Below are 20,426 nucleotides of genomic sequence, written 5' to 3'. Positions count from 1 at the left end.
GACTCGGAGAAGGCTCTCGTTCAAATTTTTTAGGGTTTTTCGCCCTTTTTTAATGATCCTACGGTTGACCAGGACGGTCCGAAGGAATTCTTACGAACCGTAGGTTGAAGTCATAGGTGTCCTTCAGTAGTTCATTATTAAGGGTATTTAGGTCCTTTTCTATGCATCTAATATCTATACTATGTCGTTTTCGCCTTAATTTTGAGTCATATAACTACCCTACTATTTGTAGTTCTACCCAAACCATTCCATTCACTCAAATCCACAATTCCCATCCACATTCATCTTCTCCAATTCTTTCTCAAGTTCAAGAAGAAAGCTAGGATTTCAAGATTTAAGTCTCATTTTCCTCCATTTCTTTTGGGTTTTGATCACCAAGGTATTTATAGTTTCATCAATGGTTATCATTCACCTATTGAGCCCCAATGATTTGTCAATCTCCAAGTCCAATTTCATCAATTTGATTAGATTTTCATTCAGTTCTTCATGGGTTCTAATTGTGTTGATTCAATTTTTTTGTTGATTTTGCTCTTATCATGATTTTTTTACTCAATTATATGCTTTCTAATTGATTTCATATGAACTCGTGCATTATTCATTGACTATGAACTCTTAAAGACATGAATTTATGAAGAAGCTATGAATCTATGAATGATGTTTTAAGAAATCTATGAATGATATATGAAAAGCAATGTTTATGATCTAGGTTGCTTTAAGATAAGTATCAATAAAATTGTGAAAGAATTTTCTCACATATTAAGAAATCATGATTAGTGAAAGTAATTCTCACATATGCATGATTCATGATTTAAGGAGCTACTCTATGATGTTTTAATCTTTGATTGGTAACTTAATTGTGTTTTTTCATGTATGATGATATGTTTATGAATATGACTACTCCATTGAAATTTTTACTTAGCACCGAGTGAAAATTTAGATGGAGGCTATCTCGTTAGTAGAGGTCTGTCTCTAGTAGCAATCTCATTTTCCCTCACTATGTGCCCCCGTAAGATTTGTATTATAAACACATATCTATTGGATCTACCTAAGCTATAATTTTATGATCCTTGCCTTGGCATGTAAGGACATCTATTCTCTGTCTGGGAGAATGACACTAGATTCCACGTGTGGTCTATATCGGTTAATGGTAAATATCTCACAAAACAAACTAAGTTGTTCTTAAAGGTTTATGAAGCTTTCAATATGATTTTAAGTGCATTGACCATGTTCATGATTTATTATTCATCTTTAAAGGTTTCACAATGTTTTAGCTTGGTCATGCTTATCATGTTTTCATTTATGTCACATTATGATCATGCTTTATGTTTAATGCATATCCCTCATATTTTATACATTAAATATACTTATGCATACTTGTGACTAAATTGTTTAATAATATGGGGTTTGACAATCTTCTTCCTTCTGCTCGTGGCTAGTGGATCACTTTGTAGATTGAAGACTTGGTGAGTCATCATGTTAAGAGGACCTTGTCATCTATGTTTTGCATTCTTTTATGACTTTAGTTTTATAGCATTGCATGTGGTGTATGGGTTATGTCTCAACCACTCTTGATGTGTTATATTGGCTTGTCTAAACTATGATTAGATTTCTGGTTCTATAACAAACTTATTTTATATGAGTCGTTGTTCTTAAATTTCACGTATTTTCTATCACGTTTTGTTGTATGTATGTCAAGTGACATGTGTAGGGCCTCTTGGTAGTGTCTTATACTCCATGTCACGTCTAGGGTATACCTTGGATCGTGATACAGATGATCTTGGCTCGAGTGATTAAGATGGAATGTAGTTGTTGATCTTTGACTGTGAAACCTGGTGAATTGTGCCTTGTAAACTTTTTGGTTAGGACGAAAGGAGTTCTCATTTTTCTAGCTAGTTTTATCTTGTTTTAATTGCCTACTTTCTGAGTACCCTGTTGTTTGGTACTCACTCTTTGCTTCTACACTTATATAGGTTCTAAGCCCGGATCCGTATGATTGCTCTACTTCTATTTACATCTAAGGGTTTATTTGGATACTTGAGAGGTATCTATTTGTCATCCCGGCGGTCCCTCTTGTTCTGCACTTATGTTTTTATCTATTTGAGTAACAAAGACAATGAGACTTGTATTTATCTTTCAGTTCTATATTATTACACTAGTGGCTAATGTACGTGACAACTATGTTTTGCGGACATTTGAGAAAGACCAAGTTTTCTGCACTTAAGTCATTATTAATTTATTTCCACATTTTTTTCGTATTTTTGGTATAGGTTGAATTTTCTTGGTGGAATTAGACAAGTGTCATCACATCCATATTCTTAGTCATGACCTATACCATTAGGTATGTGCTTCACATTCGAAGCACATGGCATGTGTTTCAAAACTGCCTCATCATTATCGTTGAAAGAACATACCTAATGGTATCAAACAAATATTAAATTAGTTAAAACTTCTCATGTTTATTAGATGTAAGAAGCCAACAATGGAATTTGGTGGTTTGAAGAAATAACCGATGAGTTCCAAATGTGTCAGGGTAGGACAATTAAGTACACAATAAGGTAATTTATAAGTACTATTATCTAATGTGAAGGTATAGTCCTTGACACCGTTTAAAAGGTGAATGAGAAATGAGTCGTGACGTTTTTAAAGAGTTGTGACTTTTTCAAAGAGTTGTGACTTTTTTGAATAGTTGTGACTTTTTCTAAAGGTTGTAACTTTTTCGATAAGGCACAGTAAACACATGTTCACACTACCTTTTGTTGTCTATAAATACAGCGTTTCTCATTTTCCAACAAAATATTTCTAAGTTCACTATTGTTCTTTTCATAAAAAATTCAAGAGTTGTAACTTTTTTTATAAGGCACAATAAACACATATTCATACTAATGTTTGTTGTCTATAAATAGAGAGGTTTTATCTCATTTTCCAAAAATAAAATTTTCTAATTTCACTAATCTTTCTTTCATACAAAATTCAAGTGTGATTTGATTTCATTTATTGAGTTCTAAGTTCTACAAATTTGAGGTACCGTTGTTTTGCTAAAGTAAATCATTTCATCTTAGGAGGATATATTCTATAACCTCGGTGATTGAGGGGAAATTTTTTCTCAAGGACAAACTATGAATTTAGTGTGCTTCATTTTTATTCTTTCATCTTGTTTTACTATTATAATTTTTAAATAGAATTTATTATTCTTATACCCATTAAATATGGATTAGAACCTTATAAGAGATAACAATATAAAGCATTCATCTATCAATATGTGCATATAAGGACATACATACTCCTGAGACATTAAGATCAAACTTCACAATGGCTCCAATTTATTGTAAGAGGATTTTATGTACTATTTCTTTGAAAACAGATTGAGATTTTACCACCAATTTATAGCATAAGGCCTAGTTCAACCCCAGATTTGGAAGCATGGACCAAATGTATCTCCATTTCTGGGCCAAAATACTAGTTTTTGTTGCATCTTTAATAGGAAATGCTCCCAATAAACTACAAATCCATTTGAACCCTCTAGTAGAGTAAAAACTGGAGCCAAAGTAAGTCAAGTCTTCAACTCATAAAAACTCTTCTCACAATCTTAAGACCACTAAATTTAACCTTCTTTTGAGTCAGTCTGGATAAAGGAGAAGCAATAGAGTAAAACCCTTCGACAAACCATTTGTAGTAACCAACTAACCCCAAGAAACTCCTAATATCTAAAAGAGAGACATGTCTAGGCCAGCTAGTGACTACTTTGGTCTTTTTAGGATCAAACTGAACGACTTCTCCAAATATTATATGACAAAGGAATGCTACTAACTTCAACAAAAACTCACACTTGTTGAACTTAGCAAACAAATAACTGAGAGTCTGTAAGACAATCATCAGACGGCCTGCATACTCATCATCAGTTCGAGAGTAGATAAGGATATAATCTATGAATACTGTGACAAACATGGCCAAATACTATTTGGTAACTCCATTCATCAAGTCTATAAAAGTTTCAATAGGTTAGTCCAAATGATATAACACTGAATTACTTGTGACCATAGTGAGTCTTAAGGTTATCTTTAGAATGTCATATCCTTTGACCCTAACCTGATGATAGATAGCCCGATTTGAAGTCTATCTTTGATAATACGTTGGCACTATGAAGCTCGTCGAACAAGTCATCAATTTGGGANATAGTGAGTCTTAAGGTTATCATTAGAATGTCATATCCTTTGACCCTAACCTGATGATAGATAGCCCGATTTGAAGTATATCTTTGATAATACGTTGGCACCATGAAGCTCGTCGAACAAGTCATCAATTTGGGATGGGTAGTTATTCTTGATTTTGATTCTCTTCAGCTAGTTGTTTTCAATACACATTCTAAGAGAACCGTCTTCATTCACATGAAGGTAACTTGTCACGCCATGAGGCTACCCCCTTGAAGTAAAAATGGGACCTAGTCCTAAAGCTAACATATCATAAGCATACTCAAACAACTGAATAATGAGATACTATGCGGAAGATAAAATAAGAGATAACTAAAATATTGGCAATACCCAATACTGATCTGATTATTTATAAATTTACTAAGAGTTTTGTGATACTGGACATTCACTCAAAACTAAAGATGAATCTAATACAATGTCTGAAAGAGCTTCTACTGAATAGAGTTGTTGGGATAACCCTAGCTAACTCTAGTAAAATTGAAAACTGAAATAAGAGACTGAATATGAAAAACATGTCTATTGTCCTCGAAGTATGAGGACGCACCACTAAAACTGCTGAATACAGATCGGGAACCGATCTATGCAAGATCTGGATGTTGAATACCTAAACATACATCATGAAAGGATGTAGCGCATAGTATGCGTAAGTACTTGGAATATAATGAGCATGCATAAAATAGATAATAGTTGAATAAATGCATAAGCTGAACAAGGCATAACTGAGCAAAGACATAATCTGAACAAGAATGTACATACTGAAATATAACTGAAAAGTTGTGCTAAATGCAGTGACCAAGTACTGATTATGAACATAAAATGCTTAGACTGAATACTGAAGTATAAACTGAAAACCTGGCCAAATGCACTAGAGTTTGACTATGGGAGCTACTATTAACCGGCATAAAAACACGTGAGCTAACCATGGAGTCCGATGTATATGCCTCATTGAGATGAGCCAATATACCGTGCCATGGGTATAAAGGAATAACTGGCGTGATCACTAAATCTGATCCCTAACAAACAAACTTTTAAACCTATGGGGTGATATGAGGTCAAAATACATATTTTTAATCATTATTTGCCTCACATTTAGTATTTATATTTGTCCTTTATGAGCATAAATTTTATGGATTGTGCTAAATTGTGTATTTTATTTGTAGGATTAAATTGATGGAAAATTGGAGATGTTTGGAGCTAAAACGAATTAAAAATGGAAAGTTGAAGAAGGAAATCAAGCAGGCAGCTTAATGGAAATAAGTTAATATAATATTAATATAATTTATATGCAAATAAGGAAAGAAAAACTTACCTGCTGGTCCACGTATCAGGCAGCAACATCAAAAGAAGTTACACGCACTAACTTGGAAGCTACACGCGGAAAAAATATATGAAACAGAAAGATCAATATCAAATTGAAAACGAAGCACTTCAAGATTATTTTATTTAGGGTTTCCTACATCTATAAATAGGGCATGGAAATAATTAGAGGAAAGCCAAGAACCAAGATACAAGACACAATATAAATTTTCTTCTAGCTTAGGAATTTTGGAAGAGCCGCCGTGGAGACCGGAGAATTGTGGTTTATTCTTTCTTCTCCTTTATTATTTATTTGTATTCGTGATTAATAAAAGATAGTTTAGCTATTGTTCTTAACTTTTTATGATTAACACAAGCATATTTATTTTAATAAATTTTGATTGTGTTTTTGAGATAATGAGTAGCTAACTTTCATAACTAGGGTTGTGGGAATCATGAGCGATTAACAAAGTATGAATAGTAAATAAGCAATTCTTGACTAGTATTTTGCATGCATTGATAATTCTTTCGTTTAGAAGTCTTTTTAACGGTGGCCAACGTTAGAACTCGCCTTGTTACTACTTGCCGGACCAAGGAGGTAATTAACAAGAAAAGAATTATCAACATAGATTTAGTGTGATACTATCTAATAGGCTAGTGTCGATTGGTGCGAAGTAATAACTAAGCCAAACATCGATTATGATGTCTAATATGAGGTAAAGGTAAGGGTTAGTAAATTATACACACGTAGCCGGACCAAGGTGCGGGGTGAAATTCTCTAGATGCCGGACCAAGGATTTAGAGATACCTAACTTATCACTTTGCATGTAATACACTAGAAAAGGATTACTATTATTAGAATTACTGCGTTATGAGCTTATAGGGAACACATTCCTAGTTACTTTTAATAATCTGAATATAAATAAATACTTAGTTCAAAGATATCTTTTTATTGTTTGTTTATTTTATTTCAATTTAAATCCCCCATTTTTATAACAACTATCGAGTTAAATATTTATTATTGACAATATTCTTCCATATTCTCTGTGGGATTGACCCCGACTCATAGTTGGGTAAATATATTGCATACGATCGTTTATATTTCTTTTCAAGAAGTATATTTGAACGTTATCATGGGGGCACGTAGTTCTGGTACTATGATGATATGTTTAACCCTAGTCCAACTCGGTGCTAAGCCTACTCCCAACTGGAAATGTGTATGACACAACATAACTGAAATATTGGATAGGTAAATATTCTGACATGTTAACTGAGAATGAAACAATTATGTACTGACAATGTAACATTCAAAATCTGAGGCATGTTTATCTGTTTAACTGACCTACTAATTATAATTCATGAATTAATAGAATCTACACAACTAGGGTTCTGAGTTTCATGCAAAGAACAAAGCAAACTTTCAAAGAAACAACCTAATTTGATTTAGGATCTACAACAACTAAATCACAATAATTATCTATGGTTTTAGAAACCCTAGGTCTAAAAAAGATATATAAAATCAAGAATATGACTGAATTCTAGGGACCTAGTGGATGAAAGGAACCCACTAGTGAAATCCCACATACCTGGTAACGAAATCTACCGAGAAATCATTAGATTTTGAGGTTGGAACGGAATAAAACCTGCTGATTATTCTTCTGAAAACTGGTGTTTGTCTCTTCCCTTTTTGCTCTAAGTTTTGGTGATTAATCATTTAGGGTAAGTTCTGACTAGAATATTAGGCCTAAATTGAGTAAAACTATGTAGTTTACGCACAAAACAATGTAATTTAAATGCCCAAAGCATAGGGGAAAACACCAAAACGACCCTGACTTAAAAGTTGACGAGGGCCGACCATAGAGCAACTGTCAGTCTGTCGTTGCGACCACGACACGTCAATTGGGTAGGGGTTCTTGGCCATGGTCTACTGGTTTTGGGGGTGTCCATTCATGAGCCCTACCATGGCCCGTGTGAAGGACCACATACCGTGATGACCATCGTGGTTTTTCACTTGGGCTGGGGTCTTCTAGCTCTGGACCACGACGTAACCACGGCCCGTCATCAAGACGACAGCCCGGTGAGGTCTCTGTGGTCTAAGTCTGAGCCTGGGTAGTATTTCCCTTCCACTATGAGCTCTCCCACAGCTCGTGTGGTGTTCCATGGCCCGTGAAAAGCTCCGTCGTCCACCACTTTTTGGTGGGTCTAAACCATGATGAGGCTGACGGACTGTGGTCCTGATCACGACTCGTGAAGCCTTCTATGATTCACCTTTTTTCTGCAGAAAAGTCCAAATGTGATTTTTTAGATGTTAAAATATCTCTCCCTTGGGAACATTCATCCTTGAATGAAGTATAAACTAGCTGAGTATGGAGGGAAGGAGCTGCTATCCCTAACACTAAATACTAGAAACTAATATCTAACTAAAATGAATTCCAAGAACTTGCAAATATGTTGAAGTGGAAGAACAACTTGAGAAACAAGATACTGAGACTGAATTGACGCAATAGTAAACTGAGAGATTCAGGAGGAACTATTACCTAAAGCTGGAACGGAATCAGAAGAAAAGAGATGAGGATACTTGGTCTTCATGGTTGCTTCTGCTTCCCAAGTAGCGCCCTCTACGGACTGACTCCTCCACTAAACCTTCACTGAAGTGACTTCTTTATTCCTCAATCTACGAACCAAACGGTCAAGAATCTCAACTGGCACCTCTTCATAAGTGATACTATCCTTCTCCACCACACTCTCTAATGGTACTATTGATGTCGGATCAGCCACACACTTCTTCAACAAGGAAATGTGAAAGAGTGGATGAACCGATGCTAGTTCTGTTGGCAATTCTAACTAATAAGCCACATTACCAACATTTTTCAGGATTCTGTAAGGACCTACATATCTAGGACTGAGCTTCCCTTTCTTGTCGAATATCATCACCCCTTCATAGGTGACACTTTCAGTAAAACCCAATCATCCATCAAAACTCTTAGTCCCTTCTCCTCACATCTACATAGGACTTCTGACGACTCTGGGCTGTCTTTAGCCTATCTCAGATGAGTTAAACATTTTCCATAGCCTCATGAGCCAAATTTGGCCCAATCACTGTTGCTTTACCTCATTCAAACCAACCAATTGGAGATCTGCATATACACCCGTCTAATGTTTTATAAGGGGCTATCTAAATACTACAATGGTAGTTGTTATGTTAGGAAAACTCTATGAGAGGTAGGTGATTATCCCAATTACCCTTGAATTCGACCATGTAAGCTCTCAACATTTCCTCTAAAGTCTGAATGGTACGCCCTGCCTGACCATCCGTCTGTGGATAAAATGATGTATTGAGATTTACCTAAGTACCAAGATCTTTCTAAAGTGATTTCCAAAAATGAAAGGGATAGGCAAGGGAACTCCATACAACCTGACTATCTCTTTAATTTAGATTTTAGCGTAGTCCTCCGCTGAATCTGTAGTCTTGGCAGCCAAAAAGTAAGAAGACTTACTAACTCTGTCTACTATCGCCCAAATAGAGTCATGCGGCCTGCGAGTACAAGGTAAACCTGTAATGACATCCATGTTTATAACTCCCCACTTCAATGTTGAAATATTAATCTCTTGAGTCATACCTCCTGGTTTATGATGTTATACCTTAAGTCTGCTATATCCCATTTAATACCGTTCCACCAAAAGACTTCCTGCTGATCAAGATACTTCTCAGTAGCACCTGGATGAATAGAATACCTAGAGTTATGGGCTTCTGTAAGGATTTTCTCCCTCAACTCACCCACCTTAGGAACACATAAGTGACCCTGGTAATGAAGCACACTATCTCCCACAACCTCAACTTTCTACCGATGAACTGCACCTTTCAAGTGAAGCTATATAGGATCATTATCTTGTTTTTTCCTTAACCTCCATTACCAATGAAGATTCTGATCCATTTTGAACTATCACACCACCACCTGATAATTCCATAAGGAAATCTCCTAACCGAGCAAGCCGGTGAACATATTTGGCTAACTCTTTCTTGTCTTCCTCAACATGTGCTACACTACCCATAGACAGTCTTCTAAGATCATCAGCTACTACATTCGCCTTACCAGGATGATAGAGCACACTCATGTTATAGTCTTATATGAATTCAATCCATCTTCTCTAACGAAGATTCAACTCTTTCTGGATGAACACATATTGGAGGATTTTTTGATCTGTGAACACATCAACGTGAACACCATAAATGTAATGTCTCCAAATCGTTAGGCAAAATACTACTGCTACAAGCTCTAGGTCATGAGTAAGGTAATTCTTCTCATGCACCTTAAGTTGTCTTGAATCATAAGTTATAACCTTACCTCGCTGCATCAACACAAAACCTAGGCCCACCCTGGATGCATCACAATTATTTATATAGCCGTCTGAACCATCTGGTAGAGTCAAGATAGGAGTTGTAGTCAACCTAGTCTTCACTTCTAAGAAGCTTTACTCACACTCATATGACCACTGAAACTTGATATTTTTCTGAGTCAACTTGGATGAAAATCTTTCCTTAAATCTTCTATAATAACCAGGCAAACCCAAGAAACTTCTGATATTTGTCGGTGAGGTGGGTATGGGCCATTGATTCACTGCCTATTTTTTTTGAGAATCTACTCGGATCCCTTCGCTAGACACCATATGACCAAGGAAAGCAACTGATTGTAACAAAAATTCACATTTGCTAAACTTAGCGAATAACTTGCGATCGTTGAGAGTTTATAGAACAACTCTCAGATGAGTCACATGCTCCTCCTCATTCCTTGACTAAATGAGGTTGTCATCAATAAAGACGATAATGAACAAGTCCAAATACTTCTTGAGCACCATGTTCATTAAGTCCATGAAAGCTACATGAGCATTTTTTTAGTCCGAAAGACATAACTACAAATTCATAATGACCATAGTTAGTCCTAAAGGCTGTTTTTAGAATGTCACTATCTTTGACTTTGATCTGATGATAGCCAGATCTGAGGTCTATCTTAGAAAATTAACTAGCACCCGGAAGGTGGTCGAACAAGACATCAATCCTGGGGATAGGGTACTTATTCTTGATTGTGACTTTGTTCAACTACCGATAGTCAATGCACAATCTAAGGGAATCATCTTTCTTTTTCATGAATAATACTTGAGCACCCCCATAGAGAGATACTAGGTCTGATGAAGCCCTTATCTAGAAGGTCTTTTAGTTGTTCTTTCAATTCATTAAGCTCGAGTGGAGCCATTCTGTAAAAAGGAATCAAAATAGGTTGGGTATCTTTAAGGAAATCTATTCCAAAGTTGATTTCCTATTCGATAGAAACTCCAGAATGAACTTTTAGGAATACTTTTGGAAACTCATTTCGTACTGGCACTGACTCAAGAGTTGGGGTTTCAGAGTTTGAATCCTTAACCCGAACAAGATGATAGACATACCCTTTAGAGATCACCTTCCTAGCCTTAAGGTAAGAGATAAATCGACCTATAGGCACTGAGCTACTACCCTTCTATTCTAAGATTGGTTCGTTTGGAAACTGAAATCGAATGATACAAGTTCTACAATCGACTGAGGCACAACAGGAATAGAACTAATCCATGCCTAGAATGATATTGAAATCTACCATTTCTAATTCTACAAGTTCTGCTAAGGTTACTTTCAAAGAGACTGTGACAGGGAAATTTTTGTATACCCATCTCGCCATAACCGGGTCACCAATTGGAGTAGACACTGAGAAGGGTTCTGAAAGAGTTTCTTGACTGACACTAAAGTTTATTACTATATAGGGAATTGCAAAAGACAAAGTAGCCCATGAATCTAACAATGCATAAACATCTAAATAAAAGACTCATAACGTACCAGTGACCACATCAAGAGAATCTTCCTGTTCATGGCGATCCTGGAGAGCATACAACCTATTTTGGCTCTAACCACCACTTGTACCAGACGTAACGCCCTGTTAAGTTGTGCACCCTCCTGGTACTGCTGGAGATGTAGACTGAGCCCCATTATTGTTACCTCCTTGCCTCAACCTAGTAGAAGAGAAATCCTTCAACCCATAACCACACTGACCACATCCAAAACACTCATTTGTACTAGCAAGACACTCACCCGAATGGTTTACCACACTTTGGACAAGTTGGGAAAGTCTGATTACCTGAAACACTCCCCTAAGACATAGAGCCTGGTGCCCTACTTTTCTGATCTTGTCAAAACGTGAGGAATAGAGCAGTAGCTCATGAAGGTATTGTGGCTGTAGATTTATGCTAAAGCTGTGAGTGACTTCCACTGCCTGACTTATGCTGAGAGTACTCATATTGTCCTGTTCTAGCCTTCTTGTTGTCCTTAGTGATTTCTTTAAGCCTATCTCCCTCAACTTGATGAGCATGAGTTATAAGCCTAGAGATATTCAACTCCTCTAACAGCATAGCATTCCTGCACTCTGTATTCACCAAGTGGGATACCCCAAACAGAAACCTACTCATTTGTGGCCTTGGATTGGCAACCATGTGTAGAGCATACCTGGAGAATTTTGTGAACTTTAGCCCGTACACTTGGACCGACATTGAACCCTGCTTCAAGTTCATAAACTATTGTGCCTTAGCTTCTCTCAACTTCCTTGGGAAAAACCTGTCCAGAAAATCTCCAGTAAAAAACACTCCCAAGTCGTAGGAGTTGCATCCACACCCCTATTTTCTTTCCATTGAGTGAACCAAATGTGATCTACATTCTTAAGCTGGTAGAATACGAAATCCACCCTATCATTACTTGTCACTTGCATCACTCCAAATATTTTCTTAACCTCATCAATGAAGTTCTGCGGGTCCTCACCAATATGTGACCCTAGAAACTCAGGTGGATTCATCATAACAAAATATCGAACCCTAGTTGCAGCTGATCCAACATTAGTGTCACTAGAAACTGGGACCTACTGATTATTCTGATTGGCTACACTCTGAGACAAGAGCTGGATCGCATTATGAAATTCTGCATTCAAAACCTAATGGTCTGGGACAAGAGGAATTGCATTTAGCATTGCGTACATTTGCATTTCATGCGTAAGCTCTACGAGGAAGCATGATCTGAAAAACATAACGATGGATTAAAATAGAGAAATTGGATCATACCTCACGCCCAATAAGAGTAGAATGGAGAGTGAAGTTTTTCTGATAACACTTCACAGCCTCCTTTTCATAGATGTGGTGCATTTCACACCCATGAAAACGACTCTACTTTGTGCGACTTTCAGACATCCTAGGACTCTTAAACCAAATGATCTAATACCAAGTTTGTCATGCCTCGAGGCTACCACCTCAACATAAACATGGAACCTAGGATCACGAGTGACCCAAGCTAACCCTGAAGCTGGCATATCATAAGACTACTAAAATAACTAAATAAAGAGATACTATGCAAAACCTAAAACAAGAGAACTAAAACATGGGGAATACCCAATACTAATCTTAATAAATATAAATTTACTAAGATTTAGTGATACTAAACATTCACTCAAAACTAAAGCTTAATCTAATACTATGTCTGAAAAAGCCTCTACTGACTAGAGTTGCTGGGACATGCCACCGCTAACTCTAGCAAAATTGAAAACTGAAATAAGAGACTAAATATGAAAAACATGTCTATTATCCTTGAAGTATGAGGACTCACTACTAAAACTGACGAATACGGATTAGGAACCGATTGATGCGCTATCTAGATGCAGAATGCCTAAACCTACATCATGAAAGGAGGTAATGTAGAGTATGCGTCAATACTTGGAATGCATTGAGCATGCAGGATATAGATAATAGTTGAATAAACACATAAGTTGAACAATTTATAACTCAGCAATGACATAATTTGAACAACAATGTACATACTGAAACATAACTTAAAAGCTGAGCTAAATGCAATGACCAAGTACTGATTATCAATATAACATGCTGAGACTGAATACCGAAGTATAAACTTAAAACCTTTCCAAATGCACTAGATTCAAACTGTGGGAACTACTATTAATCGATATAAAATGACGTGAGCTACCGTGGAGTCCAATGTATACACCTCATCGAGAGGACCTAATATTTCTTGCCTGGGTATAAAGGCATGACTAGCGTGATCACTAAATATGATGCCCTAAGAGGGCACTTAAACTTATAGGGGCACGTAGTTCTGGGACTATGAAGGTACGCTTAACCCTAGTCCAACCCGGTACTAAGCCTACTCTCAACTGGAATTGTGTATGACACAACATAACTTAAATACTAGATAGCTCAATATTCTTACATGCTCACTGCGAATACAACATTTATATACTGACAATGTAACATTCAAAATCTAAGTCATGTTTATATGTTTAACTTACCTAGCAAGTGTAATTCGTGAACTAAGAGAATCTACACAACTAGGGTTCTGAGTTTCATGCAAAGAACTAAGAAAAGTTTCCAAGAAACAAGATAATTTGATTTAGGATACTACAAAAACTAAATCACAATAATTAACTAAGGTTTTAGAAACCCTAGGTCTAAACAAGAGATATAAAATCAATAACCTGTCTTAATTCGAAGGACCTAATGGATGAAAGGAACCCACTAGTGAAATCACACATAACTGGTGACGAAATCTACGGAGAAATACTTCAATTTCGGGGTTGGAACTGAAGAAAACCTGCTGATTATTCATGTGAAATCTGGCGCCTCTCTCTTGTCTTTTTGCTCTATGTTTTGGTGATTAATAGTTTAGGGTAGGTTCTGACTAGAATATTAGGCCTAAATTGAGTAAAACGACGTAGTTTAGGTGTATAACAATGTGGTTTATATGCCCAATGCATAGGGGAAAACACCAAAATGACCATGACTTAAAAGTTGACGAGGGCCAACCACAGAGCATCTGATGGTCCGTCGTTGGGACCACGGCCCATCATATGGGTCGTGATTGGCCATAGTCTACTAGTTCTGGGGGGCATTCGCGAGCCTTACCATGGCGTGTGTGAAGGACCAAGGACCGTGAAAGCCACCGTGGTTCTTCACTTGGGTTGGGGGTCTGCTTGCTTAGGACCACAACCCGTCATCAAGACCATGGCTTATGAAGAGCTCTTTCTGATGCTGGAGCCTGGGTGGTTTTGCCTTTTCTCTACGAGCCCTCCCACGGCCCGTGAACAGCTCTGTAGTCCACCACTTCTGGGTGGGTGTGAACCACGATGAGGGTGACAGACCGTGGTTCTTATTACGGCTCGTGCACCCCTCCGTGGTTTACCTTTTTCTGCAAAAAAGTCCAAGTCTAATTTCTGAGGTGTTACATAATTGGAGAACCCCATGTTGAGATGTTAAGTCTGATGAAACCTTTATATAGAAGGTCATTTAACTATCTTCCAACTCTTAAAGCTCAATTGGTGCCATTATGTAGATCCCACCCAAAAGGGAAATTTATTTCGAAATAAACTTTTTTCAAGATAACCGGACAATCTCAATTCCAAAAAGATCTTCAAAAACACTTCTAGAAATTCATTAACCGATGGAACTGAATGGAGGGGTTGGGGTTTCGGACATACATTCCTTAAGCCAGACAAAATGGTAGATGCAACCCTTATATATTATCTTTCTAGCTCTAAGGTAAGAGATATCATCTCTTTAGCTTTAAGTTAAGAGACAAGAAGACCTATTGCCTCTAAAGTACTACCCTTCCACCTTATGCCTAGTTCATTAGGAAATTGGAATTGAGAAAATCTAGTTATACAACCAACCGAGGCATAACAAGTGTGTACCCAGTCAATGCCAAGAATAGTATTAAAATCAAAAAATTCTAACTCTACTAGATCAATTGTGGTGACTTTATGAAAAACATATACAACGAAATTTATGTATACCCATTTAGCTAAGACAGACTCACTAACAAGAGTAGAGACTGAGAAGGCTTTTAATAAGATTTCGTTGCTGACATCAAAATTCAATGCAATATATGAAGTCATGAAAAAAGTATGGATTATAGATTTTGTAATGTATACACATCAAGTTGAACGAAATGTAACATAGTACCTACTACATCAAGGGAATCTTCATGATCCTAGTGAGTGTACATAGCAAGGATCCTTTTCTAGCAATGATCGCCACCCACACTATATGAAACATCATGATGAGTCTGGCGACCTCCTAGAGATATTGAATGGTTGGTCTGAGCCAGCTCGCAAATATCTTTGCCCCTCATTGAGACCACTAGGCACTCCATCAATATGTGACCTAGCTTGCCACATTTAAATTGCCACCACTCCCAACCATACACTCTAGGGCGTTATTATTTCCAAAATTCTTACAGACTGAAAAAGTAAGGCCTATATTGATATTGCCATGGGACTTAGAGCATGGTGCCCTATCTTTGTTCTCCTATCGTAATTTGGGTACTTGGGGAAATAACATAGGATGGGGTTGCACCTCAAAATATCTTAAGAAACTAAGAGAGATTGCCACTACTCGATTTTTGTTGAGAGTAGTCCACACTTTGTTCTAGCCCCCTTACTCTCCCTCTCATATTCCTTAAGCTTCTCTCCTTTAATATGTTGAGCATGAATAATCAATATAGAGATGTACATATCCTTAATAAACATAGAGGTGATGCATTCTTTGACCACACACTTAGAAACATCTGAAATAAACTTACTCATACGGGCCCTAAAATCGGCCACCATCAATAGAGCATACTTAAAGAGTTGAGTAAACATTAGAGAATATTCCTTCACACTTATGTTAACCTGCTTTACATTAAGAATTCCAAAAATTTGGCTTCCCTTAACTCGAGTGGGAAGAATCTGTCGAGGAATGCATCCACAAACTTATCTTCCCTCCACTGGGCCTATATCAACAACCCTATCATCCCTTCACTGCTTGTTCTGAATCTGAGCTACAAGCTTAACCTAGTCCACTTGGTCTGTATCCTAACCACAAGACTTATAGCTGAAGAAGATTAGTCTTTGTAGAATTACATATTCATGAAAAATAATTTGTGCAAGAAAGTTAGCTCACAAGACTAGATCCAAGTATTTCAATAGAGTGAAGTTGAATGCTAAGTAAGGATAGAAATACTTAGCATGGAAGATGAATTTGAGACAACATCAACTCATTGAGCTTCATGACTTGTTCTATGTGAGAATCTTTGTTTATGTGATAAAGCAGAGCTTTGCAAAGGAGTCAAATTAGCTGTGAAGATGACGTCGATGCAAATGTCTCTTCATATTTCTCTGATGACTTTTTTTGAAATTGGTGTTACCACACTTCTAGATATGTCATTTTATCTTTAGTTTTTCATTTAGTTTTGTTTTGCTTTACTTTCATCAATGAGAAAAATAGAAGACATGATCTGCACCATATATTTCTAAATGAATTGTAACTTTAGGGCCAAAAAAATACATTGGTATTGCCTATTGGGTTAACCACTCCATCTTACAAAATTAGTCCTTAAGTGCACACATGCTCAGCAGCTGAGAAACACAGGTAGACACTGGTTAGTGTTGCTCTTCTTTTACCATAAGCGTTACATAACATATGCCCTTCATATCAATTAATCGAACTCGAGAAATATTTAAACATAGAAACATCTCTATTATAAAAATAATAATGATCCTAATTTGAAAAGTTCTTATGGTTGAGGCGCGGATATCTCTCTCTTTAAGGAGATTCAAGCTCACAACATCAAATGTATTTCAATGCTCTATAACTAGTCTTCTTGACTTGCCCTCTCCAGGATACAATAGCCTTATCACTAAATTTAACTCAACAAACTCTAGACAAGATTTGAGTCCAAAGTTTAACAAAAAGAAAACCTCCCTTCAACTAATAAGAACTCTCTTTTTGACAAACTTGTATGCACTCTATATTTTTCTTGTGTTTAAAACAAATGAAAACCACCACTATTTATAGTTGAGGAAGCCTACCTAGCAATGAATAGGAAGATGTTGGGGTAGTAAATAGTGAAGATAATTATCCTAGAGGTTACATATGTTATAAGGCATAATGAAGACTGAATAATGAGAATCCTATAAGGAGAATTAATGGTCATAAATGAGCATTCCACGTTCTACCAGAAACCACAAAGTGGGCCACAAAAACCTCAATGTTCTCAACATTGAATCACTAATCAAGAATGGCAATTAATAAAATTCTAACGGACAAAAGAAGTAATGTATGATGAGTCCACAATTTGAAATCATTTAGGGATTTATTTCGATTAATTTAGTGTCCTCAAATGCTTATTTTGTACCAATAATTGATGTAAAATCCTTGATTTCCAGGTATTTGGGTCGAGGAACAAATCATGGACACTAATGGGCAAAAAGGAACAAGGCAACTGAAGGAAGGAAGAAAAGAGGCCCTGATGATCGCCTAATACATTAGCTGAGTCACCGAGTGGCCATTGTCTCACCTAATGTATCAGTGTGCCAAGCCCTAAAAGGCAAAAATCAAGTCTGCGATGAAAAGGAGCAGTCGATGTGTTGACAAATGGTTTTGCGATGTAGTGTTGGATCGCCCAAAATTACAGAACTTGAGGAAGCTGAAGGCCAAAGAAAAATGGTGATAGAAATGACAAAAGGGCGGATCACCGAGTTGATCAGCGATCCCGACTTACTGCACCGAATGGTCCTTCACCGCATAATTTTGGCGACTATAAATAAATTTTCAAGCATTATGTTTAGTATCAATTTTATTCTGAACATTCACTAGAGTAATTTTTCAGTTAAAACTCTGAGTCTGGCGACAAAACTATTCCTTAGCTTTGAAGAATTGAAGTTTTCCATTTTTGAGAAACTGGAAGTGGATCATTGAGATTCTTCAATTTGGACCTTTGTAAAGACAAAATTAATCTTACCCAGTTGATGGAAACACAATTTGGTAACGATTTCTATCTTTTTATGATCTCTAGCTAAAACCCCAATTCTTAGGGTGTGATTATGTGATTATGGGTTGATTTAGCTTATGGATAATGTAAATTGATACTTTAAATGTTGTTTAAAGGTGATTCAATCAGTAATTGTGGGTTAATTTAAAGGGTTGTAGTTGCAAATGCAATTCTACCTTCGTGTTTTTGCCTTGCTCAAGAGAGATGTTTTAAAACCAAGGCTATTGATTTGATGGTCTGTGGGTATTAGGTTGTCATGGGTTCATCTCGAGAGAGCGAATCCTAAACCCTTTTCCACACATTCAACTCGAGAGAGTGAATGGACTAAAGCGTAGATTGTTCTTAATTACTACTTATTAGTGTTCGAGAAACACCAATTTGATTCGGGGTAAATTGTTCAAGAGAAAGTTTATCCCCACTAAAGTCTAGCTTATTCATTGATTTACAGGTATTTACAATTAGTTGCAATCACTCATTTATCTACCTTAGCCTATAATTCAATCTCATCCCAAGAACCCGTCTCATTACTTCTTAATTCGTGTTATTTGCTATTGTTGTAGTTGATAATTACAATCAAACCCTCCTTGTTTGACACTTGTGTCACCCTTAATTTGAATTATGTTTTTATTTGAAAATATTTATTATTATGGTTGACATGAACATATTCATACTTGTCTATTGATTCTCAAAAATGTACCACTCCTTGTGGTATTAGATCCCAACTCACTTAGTTAGGTTATATTACTGACTAATGATCGTTGGCACTTAGAATTGGAAGAAATGTCCTGATACGTGAAATCAAAATGGCGCCGCTGTCGGTGAGTGGTTTTGGTTGAGAATTTTTAGTTAAGTTGAATTTTTTTATTGTTAATCATAGTTGAACTTACTTAATTTTAGTTTTGTTTTGCTTGTTTGTGTTTTGAAACAGGAAGTATGACTATGAACGGAAGCAATGGTAACCAAGTAGGCCACCAAGATGATATCAGAAACCTTAATGATGTAAACCAGCCTAATGCTAGTGGCCCCATCTAATGGGTGGAATTTGTGCCATTCGCATGCCTTCTTAAGAAGGGAATGTTGTGTTCCATATTACAAGTACTATGTTGCAGCTCTTGCAATTGAAGGGGTTGTTCGGTGGTTTGGCTCATGAGGATCCCCATGAGCATATTAGAAACTTCGTGGATGTTTGTGGACCGTTCTTCTTCAAGAACATATCCCAAGAGTCAGTCCAGTTGAGGTTGTTCCCGTTCTCTTTGATGGGACGAGCATGTAAATGGTTGGCTGAATTGCCATGTGAATCAATCATTTCGTGGCAGAAGCTGGTCACCGCGTTTCAAGTGTAATTTTTCCCTCCTTAGAAGATGATGACTCTCTGGGACTTGAGTATGGATTTTTGTCGTGCCGCGACGTTAACTAAGGCACTGCTTGGGAGGCAACCCAATTTTTATTTGCTTTCTTTTTAAGTTTGAAATAATGGTGTGTTAATTGTCCAGGTCAAAGTGTGGAAGGTGTTTGAAAAGTACAGGTTGGCGAGCTAATAGTCAAGTCGGCACATTGCCGAAGAGGTGGCATGCCCGACTTGGAGTGCCGTTGGACTCAAGATACTTTTAAATTGGAGTCTGTAAGGCATGGTGAGCCCAGGAAATACTTGGCGAATCGCCGACCAGGTCGGCGATCAGGACCTAGTCCACCGTTTGGACCCCCACATTAACTAAAGGTCCTATGAAACTCGGCGACGTAAGTGCCCACTTGGCGTGTCGTCGAGTAGGTCGGCAAGTAAACCTAATGTCGCCGAATGGGCAAGAACTGGACAGTTTTTCAAGGACAAAGGTTTAAACTTCCAACTCTTTCATTTTACCTCACTTCTAAACATCTAAATCTCACACCCACAAAATATTATCTATATTTTTGCATTTTTACTATATTTGAGTCATTGATTGTGTGCTCGGAGTTGGAATGTTTGCCGCCTAGCTTTCAAATCTTGATTCTTCGGCATCTAAGACATGGCAAGACCAAAAGTTGTCGGTAGAGACATG

The sequence above is a fragment of the Solanum stenotomum genome, chromosome 6 (genome assembly GCF_019186545.1).
Source record: "Solanum stenotomum isolate F172 chromosome 6, ASM1918654v1, whole genome shotgun sequence".
NCBI lineage: Eukaryota > Viridiplantae > Streptophyta > Magnoliopsida > Solanales > Solanaceae > Solanum > Solanum stenotomum.
Note: the sequence above shows the minus strand (reverse complement) of the source record.